Source organism: Papio anubis, chromosome 2 (assembly GCF_008728515.1).
Source record: "Papio anubis isolate 15944 chromosome 2, Panubis1.0, whole genome shotgun sequence".
NCBI lineage: Eukaryota > Metazoa > Chordata > Mammalia > Primates > Cercopithecidae > Papio > Papio anubis.
This window is the reverse complement of record NC_044977.1, coordinates 35597602-35611097: the sequence shown is the minus strand read 5'-3', so window position 1 is coordinate 35611097 and position 13496 is coordinate 35597602. Positions and strand designations below refer to the sequence as shown.

The following is a 13496-nucleotide window of genomic DNA, read 5'->3' as shown; positions in this document are numbered from 1 at the left end:
GAACAATAAAGGTTCATCTCTGTACAAAGGACCATTTATTATTTATGTGAGTCAGAGAAACGTGTAGCTTTTTGCAGTGTGTGGGAAATGGAAGAACTGAATATCCAACACATCTGATTGATAGTTACATTAAAGGTTGTCGGTTAAATAAGTCTATTTGGATTGATATAAGAGCATTATGTTTTTCTTGAAATATTATTTTAGTAAATATTTGGTATTTTTATTTTATTGCTTATCCTGCTGTATTCTTCAACTGCTGGTCACCAAAGGATCACAAAAAAATGTTGTAAAATGTTAATTGTTTAATATGTTTTGAAAAAGTAATATTAAATAAAACTATGTTTTTGAACATTGTATATTTCCTACAACTAAATATTGACCTTTAAGGTCCTAGGTTATTGCACTGATCTTTTTTCAGGGGCTCTGAAAAATCCCTTAAGGCAATATTATTTACTATAATTGGTTTCTTAGCATACTGGGAGATAAGGCACAATACAGTCTAGTGCTCCAATTTGGAACTGGAATGATGACACAGACCAATGCCAGGCTACGATTTCCTCTATGGCAGGGACTGGCAAATTTTTCCAGGTTGAGATATTTTTCTTCATTGTTTCCTTTTCTTTTGAATACCAATCTATCATTAGCTATTAGAGGGCACTTATTTATTTATTTATTTATTTATTTATTTATTGTTTGAGATGGAGTCTTGCTCTGTCACCCAGGCTGGAGTGTAGTGGCGTGATCTCAGCTCACTGCAACCTCCACCTCCCGGGTTCAAGCAATTCCCCTGCCTCAGCCTCCCAAGTAGCTGGGACTAGAGGCGCACGTCACCATGCCTGGCTAATTTTTTGTATTTTTAGTAGAGACAGGGTTAGAGGGCACTTTAAAAAACAAATAAAATTCTTCTCTAAAAACACACAGTGAAGATAAAAGTTGATAATTCCTTTTCCTTTTTTAAAAATGTCATCAGGTTGCTTTTAACTTTTTTCTCATTTGGTTAGAAGTATTTTATAAGTGAAAAGGGTCAGTTTGAGCAATATCCTGAGCTAGTGACATTAATTCATTGTGTACATGAGCCATAGTGACTCAACTAGTCTTACTACCTTCTACTGAGTAATAGGTAGATACTAAATGTAACTCTCTTATCAACATTTATATCATTTTAGAACTCATGAGTCCCCAAACCACATTGAAATAATGATAAATTGCCTTTAAACCTTAAAATTATTTGTAATATACTTCTTTTTGGAAAGAAAACAAGCCAGAAGAGGTTATCTTTTAAATGATACTGTAATGAGTGGTGTTTGTTTGCCTCCGAATCTAAATCAAGCTCCCACTTGGTGGTCTGTCCCTGGTTAAGACACATGGATAGCTAGATCTGTGTGGCTGCTAAAGAGGCATGAAACCGTTAAGCAAGAAAAAACAAAAACAAAAATAATCTTCACTAGAAGTCACTCACAGAAAGATTCCTAGGTAAGCTCTGTGACAGATGACTTCCACTAAAGTGGATGAAAGAGTTCACAGATGCTTTTGAAAACAAAGATAATAAAACTCAAAGAGATGTGACAAGGTTACAAATAATGCTTTATGAAATTAAAATATTTAAAAAATTGTTGACAAAAAAAGAAAATAGTTACTTATTAAAAGCGAATTTGTGACTTGGAAGAGCCAATGAAGGACATCTCTCTCAACAGAGTGAAAACAGAGAGAAATCATGAATGCAAAGCTCAGAAACGTGGAGCGAACAACCAGAAGGTCAACATGTAACCAATGGGAAGGAGAAGGAGAACAAACTCATGAAGGAGAATTGAAAATTTTAAAATTAATACATTTTAAAAATAAAGTCTATAAATTTAAAAGGCATTGAAGGCCAGGTAGGATTAATGAAAATATATATAAACCTAGATATACATTGGTGGAATTATTGAATTACAAAAATAAATAGAAAAATTTTCACATTTTCAGGCAGTGTAGTTAAAAAGCAATCGCCTCCACACAAACAAACAAACAAACAAACGCACTTCTAGTTTATTTGTAAAGAAAAATAAAACTAGCATGAAACTTCTCATCCCCAATGCTGGATTCCAAAATATAGTAGAACAATATTTCTCTCCATCATACTGAAAAAAGAAGGAATGTGACCCAAGCAAAATGATGAAATATTTAGAAAACTATTGTATAATCTTGAGTTTGCAGGACCTTCTCTCAGAAATCAAACTCAGAAACCATAAGTGAAAAAAATGGATACATTTGACTCATAAAAATAAAAGTGTTTGGCTGGTATTAGATAGACAACATAAGCTAAATAAAAACCAAAAGATTAACTGGACATAATTATTTGCAGCCCAAATGACAGACAGAAAGCTAATTTAATTTCATTGTATATATTGATAGAAAAAGGCCTAAAAGAAAGAAAAATGGAGCAATGATATTATTAAGTAATTATGAGGAGATAAAAATCTAAGTGGTCTGTAAACATGCACAAAAATGCTTTGCCATATTAATAGGAAAATAAAATTAAAACAAGAAGATATAATGTTTTATTCATCAGAGTAGCAAAAACTACAGAATTGAAGATCTAGTCCTAGCAAGGATGTAGGGAAGCTGACATCCTCATGGATTGCTTTGGTGTTTGACAATGTGGAGTATTATAATCTTGCTATAAAAAATAATCTATAAATTTCTATTACAATTTAAAAACACATATCCATGACCCAATGACTCTATTAGCAAGATTCATCCTGCAGAAAGAAAAGTAGAATGTAGGTCATATGTATGTTTAACTCTGGTGCTTTTTGTAGTGGCAAAAGTTTCTACAGAGAAGTTGAATGATCATTAATAGAATAATGGTAGAATAAACTAACATATAGTTGTGTACCATTCCGCAGTTTTTATCAGGACTGAGTTAACTCTTTTATCTATTGATCTAATGGAATATCTATAAAATATATTAGTAAGGATAAATATTCAGTTGAAAGGTAATATATAGTGTTTGAGATCTCATTTTTATAAAACAAATAATGACAGTCACCACAAAACACTCTGTGTGTGTGTGTGTGTATATATATATGTGTGTGTATATATATATAGTACTTCTGTTTGCAAATATTTGTGTGGACATAGGGAAAATATGGAAAGAGACATAAACTGGTTAGCTTAGGAGAGTAGGGATGGAGGGAAGGGGAGGGAAGTATACTCTCTTGGGGACAGGGTCTTATATATTTTCATGTCTTCCTCAAGATTTTGAACAGCATCTCTTGAAAACAGTCTGAATGAAAATATCTCTTAATTTATACTTTTCTTTTTATTTGCCATGTTCCTTCTAGACTTCAACAAAAAAGTAAAATGGATTTTATCATACTTGGAAAACCAACAATTGCAGTCTGGATTCAAGCATCACTGTTTGATGCACCCAACTTGAGTCAAAAAGATGCTTCAAATCCCACTAGGCTGGAGGTAAATATACTCAAGATTTTAAGAGTGTCTCTTGACAGTGTACAGAATAAGACAGCTTCTCAGCTTTCAGTGTTACTTCACGGTTTTAACCATCAAAAGAAGTAAGGTAAAAACATCTTTTGACCAAGTAAGTGTTGCTGGGGCCAATCTATGAATTAGTTATATTCACTGATTTTAAATAGCTATTACAATGATTTTATTTTTTGATACTTTAAATGATTTCTTTGAAATGTTGGCTATAATGCCAATTCTTAAAGGAAGCCTGATGTTTCATGTAGCATAGTGATTCAGAGTGTGGGCTGTAAATCCAGGCTGTGTGCATGCAAAATCAGTCCACCAACTACCACCTCTGAAACCTTGAGCAAGTTAATTAATTGCTGTAGGCCTCAGTAACCTTTTCTGTAAAATGGGAGTAATAGGAGTACCAGTGTTGTAGGGTTGTTGGAAAGGTCTTAGAACAGTTTCTAGCACATAGGAATGCTAAGGAAATGATAATTATTAATACTTATTGTATGCTTGATCATTAAAATTACAAACATACCTAGAGATTCTGACTCACACATCAGAAACATGCAGAGACCTGAAGACTGAAAACAATCTTTCGTAGTCTTCTAGCAACAGGAATACCTTAAATGCACAACTCAGGCATTCAATTTTTTGAAGTGTTTTATTTCTTTATAACGTCTCATTTTTGTTTATATTTTTTTCCCTGAAACCCAATGGTAGTTTTCTGGACTTTTTAATGCTTGTGGTTATAGCTATTACAATGGGCTTCTGTATTAGTTGTTGACTGCTGTGTAACAAATTACCCTAAAATTTAGATTCTTAAAATAATAACAGACATACATTATCTCTGGCAACTTGTAGCTGAGTGATTCTGGCTTAGGGTCTCTCAAAAGACTGTAATAAAGATGTCACCTGTTGTTGCAGCCATCTGAAGATTTGCCTGAGACTGAAGGATTCACTTCTACGATGGCTCCTTCAGGTAACCAAGTTGGTGCTGGCTGTTGGTGGGAGGCCTCAGTTTCCCACCATGTGAACCACTCCATAAGATTGGAGTGCCACAGTATCTTTAATGACTTCACCTTGGAAGTCACATTCTATCATTTTTGCAATATTTTATTGGTTATTCAGTGTGGAAGGAGACTATATAAAAACATGAATATCAGGAGGCTAGAATCCTTGGGGCCATCTTAGATGCTTACTACCATAGCATTTTTACCTATTTATATATTTCATTTACTCAGTTAGTACATCTGTCAGTATCACTTAAACCCAATGCACTAGGCCAGGTGTTGTGTGGGGCATAAAGATATGTAAGTTATAAGTCCTGCTCTTTAAAATTTAATACCTGGTGAAAGGAATTAAACACCCACCCCACAGCTGCAGTACAAGGCAATATAGGATAAATATCAAGGATACAGTGATGTCAGTAAGCTCCTCAGGTGTTCAGAAGAAGAGGAGCAATTTCTCCTTGGGGTTTCAGAACAAATGGAACGTGATCTGGGTCTCTAAGAATAAAATAGGATCACTGTGGGCAAAGACAAGTGAAAATACATCTCACGCTGAGGAAGCAATGTGAACAGGATCATGAAGTTGAGAAAGCAAGCTGAGTTCAGGGACCAGCAACCAGGATACTTTAGAATAGCACATGTAGAAAGTGGAAGGATAAAGGGAGGGAAATGTAGGCAGAGACCAGTTTATGCAAGTCCTTATAAGCTATGTTAAAATTTTTGAGCCTACTCAGCAAATAATAGGAGCAGATAAAATTTCTGAGCTGGTAAGTAATGGGATAAAAAGGAGCTTTGAGCTTACTCTCCAAGGGGAATCAGAGAGTGAGAAATCAGATACAGAGAAACAGGGTAGGAAGAACTTACAATAAGGAGAGAAGGTAATACAATAAATATTGTAAGTAGAATTAGAAAGGAATAATCTTGCAGGAGGAATCTGAAGAAGTTAGCAATTCATTGGATACCACATTTGAGGAAGCTGTCCCAGTAACTTGAGATTCGCTACCTATTTTGGAGGAGAAGTTGGTTTAAAGAGGAAGATGGTTTAAAGAATGTGTTTTAGGACATATCATTTAAAAAGAACTTGAGGATTCCTTGTATGCTCTCTTTTCCTTTTCCCGCACTGAGGTTTAATCTCCCTGGGTAGTTGCTTCCTGAGATGAATCCTGGAGACCTGGGAAGTTGGGGAATCCTGGCACTGAGGTGAGGAAAGAGGGCAGTGTGGGGAAGAACAGGGCCAGAACCTCAGGAAATTGAATTGAGTTAGTTGGCTCCAAAGTCTGTTGAGCTCAATTGGTAATCATGATGGTGGACAAGGGATGGGATTGTGAGAAAATGATGAACTGAAAAATAATATAGTGGCTAAGGTCACGGATTTTGAAGTCATACGGGCATGATTAAAAATCCAGGTCTCTATTTCTAGCTGACCTTGGCGAAATGCTTAATTTGCAGGAAGCTCAGTTGCCTAACCTGTAATAAATAAGATTCATAATAGGGTCTTGTGAGGTTTCAATGAAATGTTTGGCATATCAAGCTCTCAGCATAGTGGCTGGCACATAGAAAACACTCTGTAATGAACAGTAGATTTATTGAGATGGTGGGCTTTATGCTACTACAAAAGGAGATTGATAGTGTCCCAGGATCTTTTAGACCAGATGAGTAGAATTACTGATCTCCTTTGGAATCTGATTAATCCCTTACTGCATACACCTGGGGGGAGGTGAGTACTCACATGTGTTTGTATTCTAAGGAGATGTCAGGTAAAAGGGGTTGAAAAAAACCATTGGCAAATGTGCTAATTAATAAACACACCTTAATGTTCATTCTTATTCTCCATGAACTCTTATCAACAGTTTTACATATAGTGTTCCTTTCACTCTAAATTAACAAATGAATCCACACATTATCTACTTGTGGGTTTCTTCCCAATAGTAAAGCTTATTGAGATAAATTATATGCTCATAAAATCACATATAAAAGTCATAAATGTGATTTCTTAATTATTACAATTTCTGTCAGTTAAGGTTAAAAAGGAAAGTTAGTATCCTTTGGGATAATTCACCAAATAGGATAAGTTTTCCAGGAATCTTTGAGTTGCAAGAGACAATAAATTCAGTTTCAGAATGGGGAACTTACTGGCTCAACTGGGAATTCCAAGGGAAATGACTTCAGGAAAAGCTGGATCTGGAGGGGTGGGGCCAAGATGGCCAACTAGAAACAGCAGTGGTCAGTGGGAATCGAAAAGAACCATAATTAGCATCTGAATCCTTCACCTGCAACAAGGTATCCAGGTTCTCTCGTCAGAACCGACTAGGCGGGTGACGTGATCCATGGAGAGAAAGGAAGAGCAATGTGATGTGGCGGCCCTCCTGAGAGCCACACGGGGTAGAGGAGTCCCCACCCCCCAGCCAAGGTAGGCGTGCTACCCAGCAGGGGAAACCGTGCTTTTTCCAGGGAGCGGTGCAACCCACAGAGCGAAAGATCCCACTCGCGAACCCATGCCACCGGGGCCTGGGGTCCCAACCCCAGAGCCGTGCAGATTCTCAACAGCCTCTCAGCTAGAATCTGCCTAACTCTGCGGAGCCCCCAGGGCGGGGGGCGACCAGTACCACAGCTGCAGCTGCCTGCTGTATAAACTCTTTGAGCTCCTTGTGGGAGGGGCAGCAGCCAGCACTGGAACTCATAACTGCCTAACACGCAGGGGGATTGGTGGGGAGGGGCGGTATCCATCTCTATGGTTCCAGGCTGCGCTTTTCCCCTGCTGGAGCCAGGGAGGCTGGACTACTTGGTCCCCAAGAGGTGTCCTCCACAGCTCAACACGCTGGCTGTGGCAGACTGCTGCAGAGGGGCAGAGCGCCTCTTCAGGCCTGACCCTGACACATCCTTCCTCCCTGGGTGGGGCTTCCCTGCAGGAACTCCAGCAACTCCAGCCAGAGGCTCAGGGACAGGATGCAGATCTCCCTGGGCCAGAGCCTCTAGGGGGAGGAGTGGCCATAGTCTCTGCAGACCAGCAGACTTAGCCTTTCCTCTTGGCAGTTCTGAGGAATCAGGGCAGACCAGATGAGTGGGTTTCCCCCCAGTGAAGCACACCCCCTCCATCAAGGGACAAAGTACTTCCTTAAAAAGGTCCCATTCCCCATGCCACCCAACTCGGTGAGACTCTCCTCTCCCACAGGGGTTGTCAGACACGCTATACAGGAGCGATTATACTGGCATCAGGTTGGTGCCCCTCGAGGTCACAGGTCCGAGAAAAAGGACCACACTACCCATCTTTGCCGTTCTCCAGCCTCCTTTACTGACATCTCCAGGCTCAGGAGCAAAACAGATGAATAAGGCCTGAAGTGAACCCTCGGCAAACCTCAGCAGCCCTACAGAAGAGGGACCTGACCATTGAAAGGAAAACAAACAAAGAAACAGAAAGCAACAACAGCAACAGCATCAACAACAAAAAAAATGCTCCCAAAAACTCCGTCTAAGGGTCAGCAGGCTCAAAGATCGAAATTAGACAAACTCACAAAGATGAGAAAGAATCAACGAAAAAATGCGGAAAACCCAAAAGGCCAGAATGCCTCTTCTCCTCCAAATGATCCCAACGCCTCGCCAGCAAGGGCGCAGAACTGGACGGAGGATGAGATGGACAAACTGACAGAAGTAGTCTTCGGAAGATGGGCAATAAAAAACTGCTGAGCTAAAGGAGCATGTTCAGCAAAGAAGCTAAGAACCTTGATAAAAGGTTAGAGAAGCTGCTAACTAGAATAACCAGCTTAGAGAGGAACATGAATAAACTGATGGTGCTGAAAAACACAGTACAAAAACTTTGTGAAGCGCACACAACTATCAACAGCCAAATAGACCAAGCAGGAGAAAGGATGTCAGAGTTTGAAGACCACCTTTCTGAAATAAGGCACGCAGACAAGATTAGAGACAAAGGAATGAAAAGGAACGAACAAATCCTCAAAGAAATATGGGACTTCATAAAAAGACTGAATCTGTGATTGACTGGAGTAACTGAAGGAGGTGGGGAGAATAGAAACAAGCTGAAAACCACACTTCAGGATATTATCCAGGAGAACTTCTCCAACCTATCAAGACAGGCCAACGTGCAAATTCAGGAAATACAGAGACCACCACTAAGATACTCCACAAGAAGATTGACCCCAAGACACATAATTTTCAGATTCTCCAAGGTCCAAATGAAGGAAAAAAATGTTAAGGGCAGCCGGAGAGAAAGGCCTGGTCACCTACAAAGGGAAGCCCATCAGACTAACAGAGGACCTCTCAGCAGAAAATCTACATGCCAGAAGAGATTGGGGGCCAATATTCAGCATTCTTAAAGAAAATAATTTTCAACCCAGGGTTTCATATCCAGCTAAACTAAGCTTCATTAGCAAAGGAGAAATAAAATTATTTCCAGACAAGCAAATGCTGAGGGATTTTGTTACCACCAGACCTGCCTTGTAAGAGCTCCTGAAGGAAGCACTAAATATAGAAAACAAAAAAACAAAAAAACAAAACCGAATAAACAAAACCAAACAAAAACAACAGTACCAGCCACTGCAAAAATACACCAAAATGTAAAGACCAATGACACTATGAAGAAACTGCATCAACTAGTGTGCAAAATAACCAGCTACCATCATGATGACAGGATCAAATTCACACATAACAATACTGACCTTAAATGTATATGGACTAAATGTCTCAATTAAAAGATGCAGTCTGGCTAATTGGACAGAGTCAAGACCCATCAGTGGGCTGTATTCAGGAGACCCATATAACCTGCAAAGACACACATAGGCTCAAAATAAAATATTTACCAAGCAAATGCAAAGAAAAAAAAAAGCAGGAGTTGCAATCCTAGTCTCTGACAAAACAGACTTTAAACCAACAGAGATCATAAAGACAAAGAAGGGCATTACATAATGGTAAAGGCATCAATGCAACAAAAAGAATTAACTATTCTAAATATATATGCACCCAATACAGGAGCACCCAGATTCATAAGACAAGTTCTTAGAGACCTACAAGGAGACTTAAACTCTCACACAATAATATAGTGGAAGACTTTAACACCTCACTGTCAATATTAGACAAATCAATGAGACAGAAAATTAACAAGGACATTCAGAACTTGAACTCAGCTCTGGATCAAATGGACCTGATAAACATCTACAGAACTCTCCACCCTAAATCAACAGAATATACATTCTTCTCAGTGCCATCTGGCATTTATTCTAAAATTGACCACATAATTGGAAGTAAAACACTCCTCAGCAAATGCAAAAAAACTGAAATCATAACAAACAGTCTCTTAGACTACAGTGCAATCAAATTAGTACTCAGGATTAAGAAACTCACTCAAAACCACACAATTACATGAAACTTGAACAACCTGCTCCTGAATGACTCCGAGGTAAATAATGAAATTAAGGCAGAAATCAAGAAGTTCTTTGAAACCAATGAGAACAAATACACAATGTACCAGAATTTCTGGGACACAGCTAAAGCAATGTTAAAAGGGAAATTTACAGCACTAAATGCCCACACCAGAAAGCTAGAAAGATCTCAAATTGACAACCTAACATCACAATTAAAAGAGCTAGACAGGCAAGAGCAAACTAATCCAAAAACTAGCAGAAGACAAGATATAACTAAGATCAGAGCAGAACTGAAGGAGGTAGAGACACAAAAACCCCTCCAAAAAATCAGTGAATCCAAGAGCTGGTTTTTTGAAAAACTTAACAGAATAAACATACCACTAGCTAGACTAATAAAGAAGAAAAGAGAGAAGATTCAAATAGATGCAATCAGAAATGATAAATGGGATATCACCACTGACCCCAATGAAATACAAACTACCATCAGAGAATACTGTAAATACCTCTATGCAAATAAACTAGAAAATCTAGAAGAAATGGATAAATTCCAACCAAAAAAAGTCCAGGACCAGATGGATGGACAGCCAGATTCTACAGAGGTACAAAGAGGAGTTCCTTCCTCTGAAACTGTTCCAAACAAATGAAGAGGAGGGTCTCATCCCTAGCTTATTTTATGAAGCCGACATTATCCTGATACCACAACTGGGCAGAGACATAACAAAAAAAGAAATCTTCAGGCCAGTATCCCTGATGAACATCAATGCAAAAATCTTCAATAAAATACTGGCAAACCGAATCCAGCAGCACAGCAAAAAAACTTATCCAGCACAATCGAGTCGGCTTCATCCCTGTGATACAAGGCTGGTTCAACATACGCAAATCAATAAATGTAATCAATCACATAAATAGAACCAAAGACAAAAACCACGTGATTATCTCAATAGATGCAGAAAAGGCCTTTGATAAAATTCAACATCGCTTCATGTTAAAAACTCTCAATTGGGCAGGTGTGGTGGCTCACACCTGTAATTACAGCACTTTGGGAGGCTGAAACTGGTGGATAACTTGAGGTCAGGATTTTGACACCAGCTTGGCAAATGTAGTGAAACCCTGTCTCTACTAAAAATACAAAAATTATCTAGGTGTGGTGGTGCACGCCTGTAACCCCAGCTACTCTGGAGCTGAGGCAGGAGAATTGCTTGAACCCAGGAGGTGGAGGCTGCAGTGAGCTGAGATTGCGCCACTGTACTCCAGCCTGGGCCACAGAATGATACTCCATTTCAAAAAACAAACAAACAGAAAACAAACCCTCTCAATAAACTAAGTATTGCTGGAACATATCTCAAAATAATAGGAGCTATTTATGACAAACCCATAGCCAGTATCATATTGAATGGGCAAAAGGCAGAAACATTCCCCTAGTAAACCAGTACAAGACAAGAATGCCCTTTAACCACTCCTGTTTAACATAGTATTGGAAGTTCTGTCCAAGGCAATCAGGCCTGAGAAAGAAATAAAGGGTATTCAAATAGGAAAAGAGGAAATTAAATTGCCTCTGTTTGCCGATGACATGATTTTATATTTAGAAAATTCCATCATCTCAGCCCCAAAACATCTTAAGCTGATAAGCAACTTCAGCAAAGTCTCAGGATACAAAGTCAATGTGCAAAAATCACAAGCATTCCTTTACACCAACAATAGACAAGCAGAGAGCCAAATCATGAATGAACTCCCATTCACAATTGCTATAAAGAGAATAAAATACCTAGAAATACAGCTAACAAGGGATGTGAAGGACCTCTTCAAGGAGAATTACAAATCACTGCTCAAGGAAATAAGAGAGGACACAAACAAATGGAAAAACATTCCATCCTCATGGGTACGAAGAATCAATATCGTGAAAATGGCCATACTGCCCAAAGTAATTTATAGATTCAATGCTATTTCCATCAAGTTACCATTGATATTCTTCACGGAATTAGAAAATAACTACTTTAAATTTCATATGGAATCAAAGAAGACCCTGGATAGCCAAGACACTCCTAAGCAAAAAGAACAAAACTGGAGGCATCATGCTACCTGACTTCAAACTACACTACAAGGCTACAGTAGCAAAAGCAGCATGTTACTGGTACCAAAACAGACATATAGACCAATGGAACAGAACAGAGATCTCAAAAATAACAGCACCATCCACAACCATCTGATATTTGACAAACCTGACAAAAACAAGCAGTGGGGAATGGATCTCCTATTTAACACATGGTGCTGGGAAAACTGACTAGCAATATGCAGAAAACTGAAACTGGACCCTTTCCTTACATCTTATGCAAAAGTAACTCAAGGTGGAATAAAAACTTAAATGTGAAACCTAAAACCATAAAAACCCTAGAAGAAAACCTAGAGAATACCATTCAGGACACAGGCATGGGCAAAGACTTCATGAAGAAAATGCCAAAAGTAATTGCAATGATAGACAAAATTGAGAAATGGGAGCTAATTAAACTAAAGAGCTTCTGCACAGCAAAAGAAACTATCATCAGAGTGAACAGGCAACCTACAGAATGGGAGAAACTTTTTGCAATCTACCCATCTGACAAAGGTCTGATATCCAGAATTTACAAGGACCTTAAACAAATTTACAAGAAAAAAGCAACCCCATCAAAAAGTGGGTGAAGGATATGAACAGACACTTCTCAAAAGAAAACTTACATGTGACCAACAAACATATGAAAAAAAGCTCAACATTACTGATCATTAGAGAAATGCAAATCAAAATAACAATGAGATACCATCTCATGCCAGTCAGAATGGCAATTATTAAAAAGTCAAGAAACAATAGATGCTGGCAAGGCTGTGTAGAAATATGAATGCTTTTACACTGTTGGTGGGAATGTAAATTAGTTCAACCATTGTGGAAGACAGTGTGGTAATTCCTCAAGGATCTAGAACCAGAAATACCATTTGACCCAGCAATTCCATTACTGGCTATATACCCAAATGAATATAAATCATTCTATTATAAAGACACATGCATACATATGTCTACTGCAACACTATTTATAACAGCAAAGTAATTGAACCAACCCAAATGCCCATCAGTGATAGACTGGATAAAGAAAATGTGGTACATAGATACCATGGAATGCTATACAGTCATAAAAAGGAATGAGATCATGTCCTTTGCAGGGACATGGATGAAGCTGGAAGCCATCATTCTCAACAAACTAACAAAGGAACAGAAAACCAAATACTGCATGTTCTCACTCATAATTGGGAGTTGAACAATGAGAACACATGGACACGGGAAGGGGAATAACACACTCCAGGGCCTGTTGGAGGTGAGGTGGTGAGGGGAGGGAACTTAGAGGATGGGTCAATAGATGCAACAAAACACCATGGCACACACATACCTATGTAACCAACCTGCACATTCTGCATATGTATCCTGGAACTTAAAGTAACATTAAATAAATAAATAAATAAATAAATAATTTTTAAAAGCCTCTTTCTGCCTTCCAAAAAAAAAAAATACAAAAAGAAAAGTTGGGGGCTAAAACTGTCTTTACAATTTTGTCTTTTGGTACTTGACTTTGCTTGTCTCTGCAGTAAGTCTTTTCTCAGGGAGACTCTTCCTTTTGGTGTCAATATG

General features: G+C 38.4%; 1 long non-coding RNA gene across 7 annotated transcripts in view; it reads left to right on the top strand.

The window, feature by feature from the left end:
• The window catches only part of LOC116273724, a 67249-nt gene that overhangs the window by 47587 nt on the left and 6166 nt on the right, over positions 1 to 13496 (top strand). For all 7 annotated transcript variants that reach the window (XR_004182055.1, XR_004182061.1, XR_004182057.1 and 4 more), the window contains 2 exons: positions 3327 to 3456; positions 4387 to 4441. This is a non-coding gene — a long non-coding RNA (uncharacterized LOC116273724). The remainder of the gene's footprint in view (positions 1 to 3326; positions 3457 to 4386; positions 4442 to 13496) is intronic.